At 38.4% G+C, this 20,563-nt stretch overlaps 1 pseudogene; it reads left to right on the top strand.

The window, feature by feature from the left end:
- The window catches only part of LOC141338782 (uncharacterized), a 551,053-nt pseudogene that overhangs the window by 348,371 nt on the left and 182,119 nt on the right, over window positions 1–20,563 (top strand).

Raw genomic sequence — 20,563 nt, 5'->3', positions numbered from 1 at the left:
ACTTAGACTTTTTATCGTGTAACTTATATTTAGGCCACTTTGCCATCGCAATTACTTAAAATGAATAAATGAATAAGCTGCATATTCAAAATCTTGCCCGTTATAGGGCCAAAACCCGTCACTCACAAGTCATCACATAACGTTAAAGACGTAAATTGATTGACAGGTCTCTGTTAAACTAAACCAGTAAGGGTTGCGTTAAGCAAAAATGAGTTGATGACTGCACTACACATTATATTACTGTGATACTTTGAGCCCGAAGGTATTAAAATAACAATGACTAAGGATAAAATCGAAGAAAAAAGCAGCTGATTGGGCGGCTTTTATTTTTTTAAAGCAGCCCAAATTTTGTCTACCCGCCCAATGCGTTATTCTCCGGTCCAAGTTGATCAAAAGAAGCCCAACTGGGCGGAAACCCGCCCAATCTGGCAACACTGAAAGCCACAACAATTTCTCCAGTCACATTATCCTTCAGAAATCATTCTTATATTCTGATTTGCTGCTTAAAAACATTTAGCATTATTGTTATTTGAAAGATAAAAGTTTCTTTGATGAATAGAAAGCTCAGAAAACCAGCATTTAGATGAAACTGAAACCTTTTATAACATTATTAATGTCTTTATCATCAGCAGCTATGTTTCCATCCACCTATGTTTATGCGCACTTTGGAATATCGCATTTAAAAAAAATCTCTGAATGGAAACGTGAAGATGCACATTAATTCTGAAAATGCGCATAAAAACTTATGCGCACAACTAAGTAGGCTAGGATGAATTTTTTATCCGATGAGAAAAAATGCACATAAACTACGATGGAAACACTTTTACCGAATAAATTCCTCCATGCGCATTAAAAAAGTCATGTGACTTTACACGATGGCACAGGATAACTCGACTAACCAGCGGACCCATCTTGTTGCACAGCATCAGAAATGTTCTGAAATGTTTCCTTCAGCGGTTTCGTCACTTGCCCACCACGGCACCGTCCCTGTCATCGTTTTAATTATTTTAAAGTAATAAAAAACCACCAGTTTTAAAAGTATTTTGGATTTTCGAAAGGCCTGTTGACCGTTTTCATTTATCTAAGGTGAATTTGGAAGCTCATTGGAAGAACATTTTGTTTCTTATTTATTTGTTTCCATTTTTTTCTTATTTATTTGTTTCCATTTATTTGCATGCCACCTCAAAGAAAAGAATTGATAAAGTTTAAAATGTATAAATTGGCGATGGAAAACAGCACCGTTGTGCTAAATTTGGAACAATTAGACCCCCACAGCCCATAGTAGGCTTTAAAAAATAAAAAAATGAGGCAGCAGGCTCTGCAGGAAACGCAGAATGCTCTCCTTCCTCTTCTCCTTTGTTCCTTTTCCACTCTTGAATCTTCCAAGCGAGGTCCTTTTTATTTCTGTCTCTGTTTGTAAATAGTTTGTACATATTGTATTTTTTAAATTTTATTTTTTTATTTTAAATTTATAATTAAATTATTTTATGTTTGGCCTGAATAAATTTTGAAATATGCCTAGTGTGGTTTTAATGCACAACAAAGCAAGTGTGTTATCACATATATGACACATATTCATTTTGTATTGAATGCTATTTATTCCATGTCTAAATCTCAATTATATGAAAATCTATCATTACAGAACAATAATAACTATAATAGTGTGTATACTTTAGTGTGTCTGGACAGTGTTGTGAGGAAAACAAAGAAATCACAGGACAGGTTAAATACTTTTGGAGGCTGGCTCCATTTATCATCAAAACAAAAATAAATAACAGATTTTACAGTAATAACCTGAACAAAGAAATGGCAAAGACCTATAGAATTATTATACATCAAAGGAGGAATGACATTGTTGAGTAGTTATACTCACCCTTGCATTTTGTAGGATTATATTCTGTTTTTTACGTTAATTTTTAAGTATTTTCATGCCAGAATACTAGCCTGCTATGCCAACCGGGCCAAACATACCCATAATTCTTTGCGTTCTGAAGAGGTTGCCGCCCATTTGGTCACATGTCTTAGCGATCTCTATTTGTTGATTATTGGTTTGTATGTTGTTTTGTTCTGCCTCCTATCCGTTTGCAGGTCATGTCTGGTCTATCTGTCTGCTCTACTCCTGCTGGCCCAGTTCCAGGCTGTCAGGTCCACCACATTTAATAATTTTAGACCCTGAGTCATTAACTTTTTCAAATGGTTGGTTTTCCATGTTAGTTTATAAAGTGATAAAAACATACATTATTAGTAGTCCTATTATTAATATAACATGATAAACAATCCCATATTTGGAGATTTTGTTTATCTAATTCAGAAACCTATGACTGCAAGTGTTCAGTGTCACATTCATAGTTAAAGGAGTAGTTCACTTTTAAAATGAAAATTCTGTCTTAAAAATTTACGTAAAAAACAGAATATAATCCTACAAAATGCAGCGGGCTAAAGAAAACATTGTCGGACCATACCGCCTAAAACTAAATTCTAATGCAAAAACGAGATATGACGAGAAAATAAAGGGAATCAAAGGACTGGATCCTTACGCGCAGAGCGACTGGTCAAGGGACGTCAAACTGTTGCCCAACTACCAGTTACTACTATTCAAGTTATGTAATTGAGTTCGTAGTTGTGTTAATATAGATAAAGGAGACAGAATTTCATTCAGTCTTTGTGTATTTTATTTACAGAGATGGCTAAAAATAATTACACGTGAGAAGAGACATTACAAAATCTTTTGGTAAACAAAAAATATTTACATATTAGATGTGAGCATGGTGTATTATTCTAACACGATGGCTTCACAACAAAACTTGGACACATATTGGTTAAAGCAGAGCACACAACCACAATTTTATCCAGCAAAGTCTTATCCTCCCCCCCTCACAAGTCACCACAAATCCCAGGCGTATTGTGTCATTTAATATGTTAAACTTAGAGCGCATACACCCTATCACTCGCTCCACGTGGATCCTGGCATGAGCTAACTTCCTGGTCTCTTCCACATCTTTTGCAGTAAGTTGGCTGTGGCCCCTGGTTCTTAAGCTTTAAGCCAGCGGTTCCCAATTTCAGTCCTCGCGACCCACCGCTCTGCACATTTTTTGTGTTTCACGCATTATTCGTGACGAGGACTTCAAACACTACTCTGTCGGCTGCCATGCTACTGCTCCCTCCGCCGAGAAGTGTTCCATGAAGACATCCCTCACTCGGACTGCGTCTCTGGAGGAGTTGTTTGCTGCAACCCGACCCAGACCTGGCAGTGGCTCCTCTCCAGCTTGTCCCACGACCCTCAAAGCAGGTGCCTCTCTCCCCTCCGAACACCTCATGAAGTTGTGGAGAACACACGTCGCCTTCACACACTTCTCCGCAACTTCAGGGTGGACCTCGATGAGCCGCCGGTACATCCTCAACTGTGAGGAGAGGATGCCAAAGGCGTTCTCCACCACCAGCCTGGCTCTGGAGAGACGGTAATTGAAGACACGCCTCTCTGGAGGAAGTGTGCGTCCAGGGAAGGGCCGCATGAGGTTCCTCCGCAGTGGGAACGCCTCATCAGCCACGAAGACATGGGGCTGAGGTCCTCTGTCTTCAGCACCAGATAGAGGCTGGTCAGGAGGCAGATGAAGTGTGCCAGCCTGGAGAGCCTGTCCAAAGGCGGAGTTCGCCAGAATCCCACCGTCACTGGTCCTGCCGTATCCCCCAACATCGATCACCCGGAAGCGATACTTCGCATCCACAACAGCAAGCAGAACGATGGAGAATGTTCCCTTGTAGTTGTGGAACTGGGATCCTGAGTTTAGGGGTGCCTACATCACCACATGCTTCCCATCCACTGCTCCAACGCACAGAGGGAAGTTCCACCACTCCTGAAATCCCTCTGCGATGGACCTCCAGTCTTCGATGGTGGGCACAGCCATGTAGTCCTCCAAAAGGCAGTCCCAGATGGCAGTCACTACCTGGGCGACGATCTGGCACACAGTAGAGACACCAACCCGGTAGCTGGACGCTATCGTCCTGAATGAGTCCCCTGTGGCAAGAAACCTAGAAAACATTTTTATAAATATTATTACAAGTACACTTGTAATTAAATATTCAACTACAATCAACCGGTATACTATTAAATGGTTTATGGTATATTAAAATGCCAATAATCAAGCATTACATATTGCTTACAGATAGAGATATTTAATTTCTAGGTTAATGTCTAGGTTATAGCAGTTAACTCAGTATGACTAGAAAGATCACTGTGTTTATACAGAGAAACATGACAGTATCACGTCTGCCAAGAGAATAATTTCTAGGTTAATGTCTAGGTTATAGCAGTTAACTCGGTATCACTAGAAAGAGCGCCAACAGTGGTATCTGTACCACAGTTAAAAAAAAACACATTGATAGCATATGTTAGTATATTGAATATACTGTATTTAAAATATCATATACATTTCCTAACCGAAGACAGATGGACAGGCGCTCCGCAGCCGGGATAGAGCGCCTGTAGTTGGTGTCCTGGAGGGTGATACTCGCTCCGATGCGGGACAGCAGGTCATCGAACTGGGCGCAGGACAGGCGGAAGTACCGCTGAAAGCGGCCGTCATCCAGGCGCAGCTCCTGGAGCAAATGATGAAACTCGCCGAACTGGGTTCGTCTCTGAAGGGTCTGGTGGATCCCTACGCCGCTGTTCTGCTCTCCAGAGCAAATACAGAGCGGTGACTCTCTCGATAAATGACCGATCAACAACAGACATCTTGTAAAAAGATGGCCGCCAACGGGGTTTGAAACTTTTGCCTTACTTTTGAATAAATTTCACTTCAAACTTTTGTTTTTTACGCGCGTCGATTTCGCTCTTGACGCGCGAATGAACACAAAGTGGTCACGCGTATAACTAGGCGCGGCAGGTGCGAATTTAGACGCATATTCGCGTTTGGTGTGAACGCAGCATAACAGTTATGAGACAGAGAGAGAGACAAGAGTTACTTTCTCAGCTTAAAATTATTTAAATACAACCTATACATACACACATGTAAATAGAAATAGCCATATGTAGATACAAAGAAATATATACAAATAATTTAATCTGAATGCAGACATGAGGTGTAATGGTGCGTTCACACCAGATGCGAATGGCGCGTTAAGCGCGAGTAATTTACATGTTAAGTCAATGCAAAGACGCGATAGGAGCTTGCTCTAGTAGTGACGGAGGCAGAAATCCGAAACAATAATGGAGGACAAAATCACCGTTGCTCTCTGTGGTTACTCGGAGCTGTACCATACATCTTTGTACTTTTATAGAAACAGGAATAAAAAGGATCTTGCTTGGAAGAAAGTGAGTGAAGAGGTCGGACAATCTGGTAAGTTGTAAAAAACACTCTTTACTCAATTTTAGCTACACATATATAGATTTTGAGACTACAAGCAAGCTAAAGCTGGCAAATTGAGCTCATTCGCTGTATTTTACAACCACTTTCCCGCTGAGGAGTGGCAGAAGCCCCTCCAATGACGCGAAGTCTGTTGTGAAGTGAATTTCATATGCGAATTAAGCGAGTAAACTCAAAATATTCAAGCTTATTCGCGCAAATAGTGTGATTTATTTTCGCAAGTCACGTCAGGTGTGAACGCCCCCAGTAATCTTGAGCGTACCTAAAACACATGGATGAGGACCCTGCATTTGACGATATGTTGAGTGTTTGACTTCAGACGAACAGGAGTCTCCTGCCATGGATCTGACCGCAGATCCAACAAACATGGTGGAGGATGAGTAGGCCTACAAGTACAGAGATTTATGTAGTAATAATGGGCTTTTGAGCAGCAGATGTGTGAAAACAGCCACTGCTGCTCCTCTCCCTTTCAACAACCATAACCAACCTCTATTAGGAAGCAATGTAACGTCAGTCATACAATGGCTAAAGTGCGGCAAACTGAATCAAATTTATGGTTCATGTTTAATAGTATTGTTTCAACCTAAGAAAACACAGCCTGAGGCGTTGGGGTGGTTTTGGACAACCACAATGCACATGGAAAAAAAATGGCATTGGAGCAGCTGCATGGGTGGAATGAACCACTGCTGGACCAGAGCTTATGGGTTATGGGAGCTTATCTCTTTGAAATCTTTAACAGACAGTTTTTATGTCTGTAGTTATGTTCATTTGAATGATCAAACCTGGTCAAACTAATTAATTTCTGTGTGTGTGCCTTTTACATTTAGTCATTTAGCAGACACTTTTATCCAAAGTGACTTACAAATGAGGACAATGGAAGCAATCAAAATCAATAAAAAAGCCTCCCTCTCTTTATATCTGCTTCTGCTCTGTTCAGCGAGCGGCAGTGGAGCAGCGCTTTCAGTTAAACCAGATATTATGTTGCTTCCAGTGCATGAAGTGGACCGGTACACAGGCACGTCTGTATTTTATCCTTCTGCGTACTTGCACTTCTGCCATATTTAATGAATGCAAAGCGAAGTCTGTCTACGTTATTGGTGCTGTGGGGTTGATGCGTAAAGCCACATACGAATTTTATATCATATGCACGCCAAAGTTAATTTCAGCTTATTAATAGCATGCCAAATAGAAAAAGAAAATTGTGCTAGTGCGCAATTTCATGAGACTGGGCTCTCGAGTCAGTACATTATAGCGAAAACAATACCTTAAAAAAATAAAAGAAGCAGGTTTTTGGGATCACATAACTTTAAACGTGTAAACTTCTAAAAAGTCAAAGGATTGTGAAAGCATTCAAACAGAAAGTTAAAAACAACGACAATAATGCAAGGGAATGGTGACTTATTTCCAGATGCCGGTAAATGATTCTTTTCAGCGATTGAATCATGATCATAATTCAGGATTTATTTCAGTTATTATTTCAGATTACTTTGGTTGTCTGATAACAGAAATACTAAATTATAACAATAGAAACAGTTTTGTTGAGAACTTGGCTGCATCAAATGACAGTATGTGGGCACCGAGGGGGAAAACAAATGTAATAAATGTACATTTTGCATGTTCAGAAGAAGTGAGCTGCCCTGTCCTGCAAATAATGTAAACAGGCTTGTGTAAGTAAATTGCTCAGTGCAAAGAAAGAGAAGTAATGGGAATCTGGTATTTCTATGTTCTTTTTTCCCCCCGTGTGTCGAATAGACATGAACAAGTTATTTGAAAAACATCTATGACCTTTGAAACATGTCTAGTCTTCATGATCTATGTCGAGTATGGTTTCACTAATAATAAACACATATTTGCTTAAAGCATCCATATTTGTCCATGCCAATGTTGGTTAGAGTATTAAAAACTTTAAAAAGTATTAATTTAAGGTACATTTAGAACAGATAAAAATGTGTGATTAATCGCGAGTTAACTCATGACAGCCATGCGATTAATCGCGATTTTTCAAAAATTGTAATTGATTGACAGCCCTAATATATATATATATATATATATATATATATATAAGAATAGAGCAAGTTAGTGTTTTTGTTGCATAATTAATAAGAAGAATAGAGAAAAGGAATAGACTAGAGAGTGCTAGAGTTAGAGGGTCAAATAAAGATAGAAAATAGTTTTTTTTAGCCGATTCTTGAAGATGGCTAAGGACTCAGCTGTTCAGATTGAGTTGGGCAGGTCATTCCACCTGGAGGGAATATTTAAGGTAAAAGTCCGTGAAAGTGATTTTGTGCCTCTTTAGGGTGGCACGATAATGTGCTGTTCGCTTGCAAAAAGCAAGCTTCTAGAGGCACGTAAGTCTCAAGTAGGGAATTTAGGTAAAGGGGTGCAGAGCCAATGGTGGTTTTGTAGACAAACATTAATGCCTTAAATTTTATGTGAGCCGGTATTGGTTACCAGTGCAAATTGATGAAGAGAGGCGTGACATGCTTTCTTTTTGGCTTGTTGAAAATGAATCTTGCAGCCACATTCTGGATCAGTTGTAAAGGTTTGACAGAACTGGCTGGAAGACCTGCCAAAAGAGCATTGCAATAGTCCAGCCTGGACAGAACAAGATTGAACAATGAGTTGTGCAGCATATTCTGAAAGAAAGGTGTTGATTTTACTTGCTAAAAACGTGTCTATAATGCGCTTATAGATACACAAAGTGTCTTGAGCCTCGTTCAGACTGTCAGCCCAAATCTGATTTGTGTGCAAATCCAATTAAAATCCGATCATATTTAGGTAGTCTGAACAGCATGAAATCCGATTTGGTCAAATCCGTTTCGAGCTACATTCGACCGGTTTCTGACCGGTTAGATCGGATTTGCCGATGCTTTTTCACGTTTTCATGCCACGGAAAACGTAAGCATGTGAGACGTTTTTGTGGAAAACATAACAAACGTCTTTGCTGAAACAAGCTTGTGTTGTTGAGAACTTCAAATGAAGCGGGAAAAGGCAGTATACGTCTAGTATATGCCCCTCTTAGAGTTTGAAAACCAGTGGAGACGGCAGCACAGAATAAAGCCGCACATTCTAGCTTCCTGCGTTTCTGCCGCTGCTTTAGAAGATGAAATATAATCCAACGCGATGGCAATACTGTCATATTGCAAGACAGCATCTAGACTGCAAACCGTATTGCCGTTATTGTTGTTTTTTAGCATTGGCATAGAAATCAAAGCGTATGAGCAAATCGGATTTGAACAGTTGTGATACGACTGTGTGGACAGTCAGTTCTTCAAATCCGATTCCATCCAGGTATGCACAAAATCGGATTTGGGCTGACAGTCTGAACGAGGCTTTGTTCATCTTGCTCACATGCTTTAATCGTAACACACATTGTGGCACAAAAAGTAATTTAAAAAAAACTTAAAGGAAGAAGACTTTCTCAGTCACACCATAGTCAAATTTTAATTGTGTGCCCACGCTGATGTCCTGCAGTGCCATTAACAGGATGACATCCCTGTCCTCTCCATCTAGCTTTAAGACACAGTCAAATGGCTTGAGGTTGGGCCTCTTGGAAGAATGGTTCATTCTTCTGCCAATCGTGTCTTCGTCGAGATGGCATTCACAGGGAAATGTCTGAGCATCGATGCACAAATCTCTCTGTCCTGCTTTGAAGAAAAAGTCATGAATGTCCTTCATCCCTTCTGCAGTTGTTATGACCTTCCTGTGGAAATCACAGACAATGTCCCATTTGGAAAATGGTTGGATTGCAAACACTGCTAGACTTGCTTTTTAATCACCGCTTTTTTTTTAATCAGCTTGGGCCTTCATGCTGTTCCTGTTCTTTTAATTTAACAGAATTGATTCAAAAGAATGATCTGTTCATGATCCCTAGGAAGGAAATGCAACCAGCAAAAAAAGCACAGATTTGTCTGTTTAGAGCTCTTATTAGACTCTTTTGTTCAGCTACTGGAACTGCTTCAGCACGCAGATGTCAAACGGTTTGCGGAATAAACACGTGACATGCAACAATGTAGCAAAAGGCCATTCAAACTCGTATCGCTTGTGTTTTAACCAAGGAAGTGACTTAGGAAAACGCTAGGTGCGCTGCTTTCCTCCTTTCCAGCAAAGTGCTCAGGAGCTAAGCACCCATCAGCTGTGCTCTCCATTAAAAGGAAATTTCAGCGATGGATTTCCACCGCCGAAAAACCCTTGCTGAAACTCTGTTACAAGATTTATTTACGAGGAAAAGAAAGGTGCACCCAATTCTTCAAAAACTTAAAAAACATTGGGAATTTCATCAGCTGAATCCAGGAGCTAGACAACGAAAGGTTCAAAGCCTATGTCCGAGTGGACAAGGACCAGTTTGATTATATTTTAGGAAAAGTTGGCCCAAGCATCAGCAGACAGAGCATCTGCCGTTAAACCATTGCTCCTGCACAACGGCTCTGCATTTGTCTAAGGTAATTACCGTTATAACTGAGACAGGGCTGCCAACTTTTGAGTTCAGCTTGGAGTGAGAATTCCCACAGCAGTCTATGTAAGAGGGTCCAAGGGCATGCTCCCCCGTAAGAAAATGTTGTACGTTTTACAGTTAAATTCATCTATAATTAAGAGCTCCAATACAGTTAGTGAATTGACTTGATCTTGAGGTTTGAAGGGGACTCGATCCTCTTTTTAGTTGTGATATGGTGTCTCACACTGGTATATTTAGAAACAAATTAGACAAAAGATTTTGTATTATTATTCTAACGACAGTTATATTGAAAACAATTCTGTAAAGTAAATAAAAAGTATTTCACCGGTATGTTATTTTACCTTAACCTCTACAGTAGGGGAATTAGGTAACACTTTGGAATAGGGAACACTAATTCAATATGAACTATGATTTTTTCCCTCAATAAATTCCTAATTTGCTGCTTATTAATAGTTAGTAAGGTAGTCGTTAAGTTTAGGTATTGGGTAGAATTAGGGATGTAGAATAAGGCATTAATCAAGGATGTGATTTTTCCGGATTAATCCGTAATTCCGGATTTTTCGACCTGAAAATGTGACCTCTGTCACGTAATTGCGACAGTTTGTAAATGGCAGATGGCGAAGTATGATTCCGGAACGCAAGATGCGTCCATGCGGACCGTGAAAGCTTTTGACATAATAAAAAAAAAAATGCCAAACGCTATTTCTAATAAATACATTTAGGCTATATCAAGCACACTAGGGTCAGCGTTTGGGTGCAATCTTCCGTGCAGTGAGGAGAGCAGAGATCGGCAGACAGATGTAGCTTTCAGTGAGTGAAAAACGTTGATGGAAAATGCATTATTTTGGGGTTTGCAATATATCTTTTTATACTGTATTTTCATGCATATTTATATTTTAAACCACGACGGTGAGACAATGGATATCACACAAGCAACGTGAAAACTGCATATATTAAAGTGAAAGTAAAAACAGCGCTCTCAGCATCTAATGTGCACATTCTCTAAGAGACAATGATAGACGAATATACTTCATATGCTGATTTTAATTTACTTCCCTAATATTTCTCTTCTGCAAAATAAAAAGAAACGTATTTTGTGTAGGCTAAGGGATTTTAAAAGTCGGTTATTGAAATAAAGCTCTTCATTTTTATTGATGACTGTAGTGTTATTAGGGGTTAAGAAAGACTTAATTTTTTCAGTTGGTCTTACAGTAAATGTGGGGACTGAAAGGCAAGAATTGCGATGGAACTTTATAAGGTTATCCATTGAATAAATATGAGCGCTGCGCGTTTCAAAGTCAGCTGCGGCGCTGTTTTGTGTATCATTCTGATAGCGCCTCCTGCTGGAAGAGAATGATCTGACATTTTTAATCAGCTCGTACGTCTACTGTTGTCAAAAAGACCAATGTAAACAAATCAGTCCATGGTTTTAATTAAGCACCAAACACGCAGAGTTCTAAATGTTATCTGATGGATCGACAAGTGTGTTATATGTGTTATACAAATTTAAACAATTAAATTTTGTTCAGCTCTTTAAAAAAGTATTTCAATGTCTAGAATTTAAGATACAGTAAAATATGCTGCAGATACCCTGGTCTCGCGAAAAAAAAAAGGGGGGGGGGTTGTCTTAGTATATTTTCCTGCTTTTTTGTCCTTAGCCAATCACATGCCTGATTAATATGTGCTTAATTAGTACTAATAAATGGCTAATATTCTAGTAATATGCATACTAGTTAAGAGACCATAAAATAAAGTGTTACCGGGAATGATAATACTTTTGTTGTAATTTCTACACATGCAAGCAGGGCCTAAAACTTTTTGCCATATCAGCCATTTTAATCATGATACAAACGAAATTCTTTGGAACCAGCCATAAATATTTTTTCCTGGCCATGAATAAATTGAAAATTTACTTAACGCTAAACATTGGATTTTATCATTTACACATTTGAAGCGAAAACAGAATTGTCTGACTTCAGCATTGTGAAATAATTGTAATTGGTTCTTGTACCGGGTATACGGCCGTTAGCAGGACAAAAAATAAAACTTTTATTCAAATTCTGAACAGATTATATGTAGCCTTGGAGTGCGCAATAGCCCTTCCTTAACAATCACTAGCGTCACAGACGTTCTAGATTAACAGACATATCTGTGATTGGCTACATTGCTCAGCGCTACGAAAACACTGTCTTTTGGCAATTTCCAGACCACAAACACAAATACGCACTGGAGCTTTTGCCAAATCTCTTTAGCCAATATCTTTTTAGAGAGTACCTATTACAGCAATTTAGTGCTTAAGATGTAATTAGCAGCTATAAATAAACAATATTTTAGAGTAGCTTACCCCAATACAATACTTCTTCCACCAGTAGTTTCTTTTGAGTAGGCTAAATGATTAATGTTAGATTAATGTTTTGACACTGAAAAGTTTTAACGGCTAGCGCGACAGTTAGTAAACATTAGCTTAAAAACGCTATCACACTTACCAGCTATTCCAAGCTTCAAGCCTATGCGTCTCCATGCATTGTTTCTCCTATTAGCGTCAAAATAATGGGGGGTTGACAAATCATAAAGTTCAGAAAATCCCTTGACCGCAATGATGAGCTGCTCCTCCATGTTTCTGCTGAGGTTTCAATGTAACGGAAAACCGTGAGGAAGCTGATTGGTTGGTTCATGTCACATGACCTGCGGTGCGGACACGCCTGGAAAAAATGCTTCCATTATGAGTGTGCATACCGCGCATCAACATTTGAAATAACAAAATTAAACGTGCAAAAGACGCTACATGTGAACGGCCCCTTAAACTGCAATTCATCGACTGGCCGCTAGAGACTGGCTGCAAAAGGGAGTCAATCCCATAGACTCTCCATATTAAAATGCCCAAGCGTACAGCAGAAAAAAATATGGTACAAAAAGTGGTTTTGGTCAATATCGGATGTGCCTCACACGTCCTAAAAAGTGAAGCTGCGGGATCTTTGATCGCCCCCTGGTGGCTGGCTGCAGTACAGGTCATAAACCGTGTCCTCTCCATGTAAACGAATGGGACTTGAGTCAAACTAAAAAAATTAGTTACACTTCCAGTTCAATATTCTGTCCAAAATATTGGTTAAGTTAGTTTTTATTAGGCTGATAAACGTTCCGTTGTTGATTTTTGTGATAAGTTTGATTTTAGCTAGTGATTTAATGCTATAAAAATGTGTCAGTTATGATTGGACTGTTGGAACTTAGAAGGAAATTGAAGATACAACCAATTATTAATATTCGATTTCTGTGTTATTTCACGCCCACAAAATGAGTTGTTCAGCAGTAAACTGTTCTAACCGACCTACAGGATCTGATGGATCACTGTGTTTTTTTGGTAACGTTAAAAGTGGGCTTTATAAGCTAAATAACAAATGTTAGGGTAAGATAACAAATTATAGGATAAGACGCCTAACGTTAAAATGTTTATTTACATTTGAGCAAAAAGTGGCACGTCCAAAATTATTCATACCCTTTGCAAACTGTCACAGTCTATGGGAAAATCCAAAGTTCTGTACCATTCCAAATAGTCCAAGCTGTTCTAAAGCATCCTAATTACCCTGATTAATTGGGAAGCTCTCTGCTGTTGGTTTGTGGACAGTCATGGAAAAAGTCAGGAAAGGGCTATAAGACCATATCTAAATGTTTTGAAGTTCCAGTGGCTACAGTGCAAAGTTATTAAAAAATCCAAGACGTTCCGCACTGTGAAAAATCTCAGAGGACGTGGTCGGAAGCCAAAAGTGACACCTGTGCTGTCCAGGAGGATCTGAGAGAGGTAAAAAAGAATCCAAGGATAACCACCAAGGACATCCTGATGAATCTGGGCTCTGCTGGTGGCAACATCTGAAGGCAGACAGTCCAACAGACACTGAACACTGCTGGGTTCCACCGATGCAGACCAAGGAGGACACCACTTCTCCAGTGTGTGTATTTACAGAACCTACATCAGATTCAGATCCAGTGCCACACGGTGACAACATGGAGGACTTAGTAGTAGTACTTGTCCACTCTTTATGGTATTCTTTGCCTTAAGTTTGGAGTATAGTCTGTAAATGTGAACTACTGATGAGAAAGTTTTACATTTTAAAATGCCACACAATGTATTGTCAGACAAATCTGCAATAGTGTTACAAAAGTAATGTTACAAAGAGACATGTTGGGCAAATCAGTATTGATGTATTTTAATTACTCATATATAACACAAGTTAAAACATACATTTATTTACACAATTTTGGCTACATTCGTCAAGGGGAAAATGGCTGAGGTAAAGCAAAGTTTGGTGAATAGGAAAAGCAAAGAAGGAGAGGAAGAGCTGTGACAGAACTCAGTGTGATGAAGAAAAAGAAACATTGTTTATCAAAGGTCACAAAGGATAAAAATCCTAGACATATTTGATGCCACCATTTTGGGTAGAAAGTTCAAACCCAGCAGATCAAATTCTACTGGATTTGATCTTTCAAACACCGGGCAATGTTTTATTTTTATTTTTTAATATAAATTATATAATTTCCCAAAGGGGTCAAATGTACTTGCCCTACGCTTGCCCTACGATGATGCACAATGCCTCCACCAATAGACAAAACAAAGGAAGCCATCACACTGTTTATAAAGCGCCGGGCTTTGCCTATTTTTGGGGTGTGCAGACCTCCACTGGCATCATAGGGTAATGACAGAGAAGATGATTTTCATCTGCAGGAACTTCCTGTGGAGGTCCTGCAAGATCTGCTTGATTCCTGCGACCAACTTCACACTCTTGATGTTTCCAAGGTAATTTCCGCCACAGTGAATCAAGAGGACATCTGGCACAGCTTTTCCTCCAAGGCACTGATGGAAGGAGGGAAGGAGGTTTCTCCAATCATGCCTCCCCAACCAAACCACCGGATGTGGGCATCCAGACCAAGATTGGTCCCGGTTGTCCCTTGCATCTTTTTCCTCACGGCGAATGTAGCTGTCCCCAATAATGTATATTCTGGGTCCTGTTGATTGTAAAATAATAATATAAACAGTATCACCTTTCTAAGAAACTTTATGATGTGTTGTTTATTTTTGAATCTTATTTTTTCATAATTTACAAAGCTATGGTATGCTTTATGTTAGGAACACTCACAAGTTTCATTTCGTCAAGTGCTGCAAATTGAGCACAGAGGCACACATTCTTGGTGATTCTTTCATGAAGAATAAATACATACTTTTCCATCCACTGATTTTCAAGCACACTGTTTTCATTGCCATGTTTATCGATACTTCATTTTGAAGTGATGAGCTGAACCAGCTGACCAGCCTGGCCAGGCTGGAAAAGTGGCCAAAACCCCTCTAAAACCAACCCAGCCTAGGCTGGTTTTAGCTGTTTTTTTTTTCAGCAGGGCAATTTTTGATTATCCAGGAGTGACGCAATTCCAAGATGGTGACGGCCGAATCCCGTCCACTATGAGCTTCAAATTTGCTCTTCAGAAACCTACGGGTGACGTCATGGACACTACGTCCATATTTTTTTACTGCAGTGTTATGTACCAGTTTCATATCATTCGCTGCACTTCACCTGGCCCTTAGCACATATGTGTCCTATGTGTGTGGTCCATCATGAGGACTGGCTAAAGATAAAAACATACAGAATGGTTTCATCAGTACAAAAAGGAATAATTTTTGTATTTTTAAGTCAATTAAAAATACAAAAATTCAATTTAAAACATCACTCCACAAAATTCTACTCTAAATTAAATCATAATTTAAAAATATATAAATAAACTCACCAGCTGTTTAGGAGCCATATCCTTCACCTCTGCCACACTTTAATTCCCGGTTTCCGAAGGCTGTTTGAAGCTAAAGGGCAAACGCCCAACCACAGGGATTTCCGTGGCCCTGCAACATTGTATGTCAAATCATTTACTTTGTGAATTACAAACAAATACTTTAATTAAAATACATATTATCAAATCTAAAACCTATTCAAAATGATCAAAATCTATTCTGCTGACTTACTGCTATTTTGATCTTCGCCAATTTCACAGGACTTGTTTTTTTTTTTGGCCTGTTTGAATGCCATGTGCTTTTCTGGCGCGGAAATTGCCATATTCCAACATTCGTCATGTTTTACTTGTGTAACTACGTCTTATATAAAGAAACCCATCACTCAGATAGATTATGGATGTAACCACATATTATATCTTTATCGTAGACTTCTGCTTCACGTTTCGTAGCTCCTGGCGCCATGCTGGTTCCCTTCTGAGAGAACATAGAACCGCGTCCTCTACAGGACTCTTTGGGGAATGCCTTGGGCAAGACCAGTGTCATCTTGACACGACAATGACTTTTTGCTTGTTTCATAGATTTCAAGAAAGCATTTGACTCAATTTGGCATGATGGATTATATCTGAAACTAACTGACAGTGGTACAGGGGGGAAAATTCGTTGATTTGATCAAATCAATATACTCAACCAGTCGCTGTCAAAATTAGAATCAAAACAATTTTTTTCTTTAAGAGCATGGAGTGAGACAGGGGTCAATCAATCAGCTGGCTAATTCAGTCTTACATGACACAGAAATGAAGTGCCTCCTCTATGCAGATTACCTGGTTTTCCTGTCGCCCACTAAAGAAGGGCTGAAGGACAGCCTGAACCTGCTGGAGAGTTATTGCCAGTCCTGGGCCCTGACAGTAGACCTTCCAAAAACTAAAGTCATTATCTTTCAGAACCGGTCCAGACCTCATGAAATAACACACACATTCACACTATCACACAGAACCATTGAAACCACAAAAACATACACTTTTCTTGCCCTAAAAATCACCTCAACAGGTAACTTTACTTTGAGCTTTCTCTTTGAGCTTCTTCACAGCCAAAGGGCTTTCTATGACATAAAAGATCAATTAAAATTGACATTCCAGTCTAAATCTGGCTCAGACTTTTCAAATCAATAATTGAACCATTTGTACTATATGGCAGTGAGGTGTTGGGTCCATCTATAAAATTCGACTTTCTAAATTGGGAAATACATCAAACTGAATTAGAAACTTAGAACCTAAAACGAGAGTACAGCATGGCAAACTACCTGAGCACAGTGACTGATGTGAAACACGGGAAAACACTGACGATGTACAAACTCAGCGAGCACAGAGCACAGTCTGGCCATAGAGATGGGCCGGCGTAGACAGATATGGCTCTCCCATGAAGAGAGAATCTGCTCCCACCAAACCATCAGAAACCAGCATTATCCCAAAATAAACAAAATATTTCCCCAATTTAATAATTGCATCACAATTGAAAAACTCCCAAATATAGCTACAAGATTTATAGCTGCCTGCTATCTCCTTAGGCACAGCCAAGAAACCAATATCCAATGACTATATGACTGACTCAGACCAAACCAACCAATACACATGACTGTAGATATGTTGATTTCAGTTACTCAGTTTGTAAGTTAAATAATTGTTTCCCCTCATCATAATGTCCTTCCTACAATTTTACTTCTTCAAATGTTATTTTAATTAATCAATTGTTCCCAGTTACTATCTGTTGTATATATTCCTATGTATGCTTTGGCAATGCAAAATGTGCTTCTGTCATGCCAATGAAGCTGTTTGAATTGAATTAAATAGATATGGACACATATAAACCGACAGATAATCACAGTGCAGTGCTACCTTTAATGGATTTTGAGGCTCGTACAGCAGCACTGGAGTCTTCTGGACCTAAAGAATGTAAAAGTTTCTTGTGACAGGAGTGGGGTGCAGATGGGTAATTATGTCTGCAACCCGCTTATTTGAAGTTTTTTTTTTTTTATCTCGTTTGCCAATAAATAAAATGGGCTTGTAACTCACAGGTGTTTCCGCACCTGAAATGAACAAAAGCAGTTACTACACATTAGTTAAACCCACTGAATTATTAGATACATTAGTACTGTATAAAGCAATTTTATTTTAAGGTCATTTAATGGAGTGCAATGCAAGAAATGAGCCCTGACTCATTATGTGACAGAGAACACAATTTATTGTATCTCTTTAACACAATTTAAAGATAAAGATAGTCTTCCTTAAATAAGACTAAGTTTATAAAGGCCACATCACACAGGTACTAGTCTATGATATGTGACAAACATGGGCTTACAGTTAGACTTCAAATAACACTTATGAAAAAAAATAGCATTTTTTACTTACTGCAATACGGGCAGAATCAATTATGCTCCCAGCATTTCTGCTTTTCATGACTATTTTCGATTGGCTATCCAGTGACACCAATTTGTCTTTGTCTTATTTTTTTGTTTAGTGAACAGACTTCCAAAGCAGACATAACAAGTTTTCCTGCTTGCCTGATTGGGAGTCTGGCAAGATGGGCAGGGCCTAAATTTGGGCCTTGTCATAACTTGAAAATAAAAAATATACAGCAAAATAAATAAAACAGACAGACAATGTGTTAAATCACCCTGGTAACTGCCTATTCACTTTGCTTCCATCTGGTAAGCGCTTCCGTAGCCTGATGGCAAAAACTGAGAGACTTAGGAGGAGCTTCTTCCCCCAGGCCATCAGGCTTCTAAACTCTAACTTTGTGGCATACATCACCTGACTCCATGTAAATATCACCATATCAATAAGCTATTCTTATTTTTTCTCCATGTAAATATCATATATCTATAAGCTATCCAATTTGTTCTCTACCTCATATTGCTGCTATCTTTAATACCCTGTGCAACTTTTGCACATTATTTTTGCACATCCCTCTCATTCTACTCAAACTACTTATTACTACTGCACATTTTATTTTATTCATTTTTTTATTATTTATTTTATTTTATATTTATATATATTATATTAATATTGTTTACTTATAATTGCACTGCCCTTGGAGCGGACCTGACCTACATTTCACTGCTGGTCATACTCTGTATAACTGTGTATTTGACAAATAAAACTCTTGAATCTTGAAAAATGTTTGACTTGGATATTTGGTGTTCAGTCTGTCTCTCCTGAAAAACAAACTGCTTCATGTACTTTGTCACTGATACTGATATCTGCAGTCAACTTCAACATTACCAGTGAGACCTCCTATCCTACTGTCTTACGTTGTCGAAATGAAATGACAATATTAGACATTTATCTGAATATTTATTAACACTTGTTGCAACAAAATAGTCGTCTATCAAAAATATCATATCAATACTTGTTCCTGGAGATCTACCTACCTGCAGACTTTAGTTCCAGCCCTGCTCCAATACAGCAGTCTGTAATTATCAAGTGCTACCTCAGAGATAAATTAGCTGGTTCAGGTGTGTTTGATCATCTTTTTTTTAACTTATTATCTTAACTGTTTTACCTTGTTAGAACAGATTCTATGATGAACATCTTGTTTAACAAGGAAGCAAGCATGATTATCAGTGCTACCAAGCATATCTCTTCCGCAAGTTGCATCCTGCTTTTATGCAGATCTAGTATTTATACATTTGTTTATACAATCTCCATGCTCTAACATGTACTATTCAATGTTTGAAGCTTTGTATTAGCACTTCTTGTTGCTTTGTTTTGCCTTGTTGTTTTCCTTATTTGTAAGTTGAATAAAAGTGTCTACTAAATGAATAAATGGAAGTGCTTTTTTTCAAGACAGGTCCTAAGATACCCATCTCGTGGTTGTCGTAGCACTTTTATGAACGCACGCACATAAAGTATGAGGAAGCGTTGCATACTATCCTATTAGATTTGGTTGGGTGGGACTTCCTAAAGCAGTATGTCAACTGAGCATTAGTCAGCCAGACACTCTTCACAGACTCCAGGTTTGTACAAATAATTATACTTCTCTTTTTAATAGCAAATGTATGTCTAGAAATTATAATGCAGCACATAATATTCCTTTTGCATACATTCTGTACATATATAAAAAGATGTTTTTTATGTGCAAATATTACTAGACTTTACTACATTTGGTTTTGAGCAAATAACAACCTGCAATTGAGATTCAATCCAGCAGCCAACTTTAATGTGCTATTTGATCCTTGGTGTAACTAAACTATGCACTTTATAGATAACCTGAGAATTTTTTTTACAGTGCTGTGAAAAATTCTATCCACCTTATTTATTTATTTTAATTTAGCAAACAGAGCAATACAGACGAAAGAAAAAACAGATATACCGTATACCTTGAGAATGCACTTCATTATGCTAGTTTGTGGAAAAAAAGAAGAGGAAGTAAGGCATAATACAAGAGGAAATAATTAAACAAGCAGACAAGTAGAAACATGGAAAAACATACATGCATTCAAATTTACACATAAAAGAATCCTGTCACATTACAATAAACTATTGGCAGCTAGATTCACCAGCATAATGCTGTAATTTTACAGTGTACCTACTTTAATCTGCTGTAACAGTTTATTACTGTAAAAAAAATACAGCGCTGTGATATAGAAAATATATGCTGCACAGTATTATACTGTCAGGTATTTGACTGCCATTTACTGTTTTTTTTTTTATCACAACTGCTGTAATCTCCATAAACTGTTTATTACTATTAAATGATTTAAAGTACTCTAGAATGTGATCTTTATGTTGTAACACTGCTGATGATTAGAAAAATACTTTCCAATTCACTGAAAATTGCTCGCAAAAAACTGCCTCAAACAAAAGATGATCTGAAAACATTATGCTTTTATTAAAGCTGTCATATAAAAACCAATTATTACCACTGCTTTACCAGTGCTGGTCTGAACAGAACATAATAAGGTGTCAACACATAAAG

The sequence above is a fragment of the Garra rufa genome, chromosome 1 (genome assembly GCF_049309525.1).
Source record: "Garra rufa chromosome 1, GarRuf1.0, whole genome shotgun sequence".
Lineage (NCBI taxonomy): Eukaryota > Metazoa > Chordata > Actinopteri > Cypriniformes > Cyprinidae > Garra > Garra rufa.
This window is presented reverse-complemented; position numbering and strand designations above follow the sequence as displayed.